Below are 1,813 nucleotides of genomic sequence, written 5' to 3' on the forward strand. Positions count from 1 at the left end.
ATAATATATATATATATCATATTATATTATTATGGTAAGGAAGTTCAAGTACCTCCACACTAATTTTCCCTCTGAGATCCAGCAGTTTTAGTCAGAGAGTGAGTGTCATTTTCACGAATTCAAACCAGCCTACATGTAAAGATTTTCATTATTATCATTACTCGTAATTAAAACTGGAAAGAACAGTGGCAATGTGACCTCTCAGAGGCGTTTTGCAATGGGGCAGAGTAAAAGTAAGGGAGTTTCTTTGGGAAACTAAAACATGCTAGGGTTTCTGCCAGTTCTAGGATCTAAATACAGTTTCTGGAAGAAAAAATATGAAATGAACACGAGATATTCTAGTCCTAGTTTATTGATATAGCATGAGGCTGACCTTTACAATAATACTTATTAGAAATGTCATAATACTAAGCATAGACATAATAACTGTTTGCAATTATAATTACTGGTTGGACCAATGCATCCTCCAGGCAAACAATTTTCAGAACAGCATGATCCTCCCCACAAGCTGATCCCACATGAATTTGTACATGTTCATTGTTCAGATAGTTTGGGAACTTGGTTTTTATTTTTATTTCTTTTTAATATTTATTTATTTATTTTGAGAGAGAAAGAGAAAGAGAGAGAGCAGGTGCACAAGCAGGGGAGGGGCAGAGAGAGAGAATTCCAACCAGGCTCCATGCTGTCAGTGCAGAGCCCAACGTGGGGCTCGATCTCATGAACTCCGAGGTCATGACCTGAGCCAAAATCAAGAATCAGACACTTAACTGACAGAGCCATCCAAGCGCCTGGGGAGCTTAGTTTTTGAAAGGCAATTGCAGAGCTACCCATTAATTCATGCAGCAAGCATTTCTTTAAACATCTCTGGGGTGCTTGGTACGGTGCTTGGCACACAGGCACAGAAATGGAAAAACAAACAGGGTTGATGACTATTTACACCAACTCGCACACACAAAACACGTTCATGCATGTGACACATCACCTCTGGGGAGAAACAGAGTTTCAAATGTGGCTTTCCGGTTTAGCCTCTTTTGTAGCAGAAGGGACAGTTCTGTACCAACGTACGAATTCAGAATTTCTTCAGTATGAGCATAAATAAAATATCCAGATATGTTGGCTTTCAAGAGACAAGTGTTATTATAACTATAATGATAACATCTACTGTTTTGGGGCCTGTGTTTAGCATTAGCTCTAATCTTCAAAACAACCATGAAAGTAGGTGCTCTTTCCATTTTACAGGTGATGGATGCTGAGAAGCCAATCCCAGGATCATACCAAGCTATTCTGAACAATTGGCACTTCCAAGGTAGCCGTGGGGGCGGGACTGTTCAAGCAGACAGAATGACAGCGACCATTTACTACACATTTACTCTGTCCTCACACTGTTCCAGGTCCTTAACCTTTACTGTTTCAATTCTCACAACAACCCTGCAGGGTAGACAATAATGTCCCCATATTACAGATGCACAAACTGAGGCCCAGACTGGCTAAGTAATGTGGCCCAAATCATACAACCGGTTAATAGCCACCCATTAGCAGCCTGGGGCTGTCTGACCCTCACACACTTCCTCTCTCCTCTCTAAAATACCCCCATACTCCACTTTTTCAGGCCTTTGACCATGCTCTACTCATTGCCTGGATTGGCCTCCCCTGCCTCACTCCTATTCGGTCTTCAAGGTCAAGTACAGAGATTAGTTCTTCAGGCACAACCACCTCAGGCAAAATTTGGAATCAAGCCCATGTTTTGTTGCTGCTAGTCTAGCACTTATCACATAATATTGTAATTATTTTTAGGTATTTCTCTCCCAGGCAG

This window comes from Suricata suricatta, chromosome 13 (genome assembly GCF_006229205.1).
Source record: "Suricata suricatta isolate VVHF042 chromosome 13, meerkat_22Aug2017_6uvM2_HiC, whole genome shotgun sequence".
Classification (NCBI taxonomy): Eukaryota; Metazoa; Chordata; class Mammalia; order Carnivora; family Herpestidae; genus Suricata; species Suricata suricatta.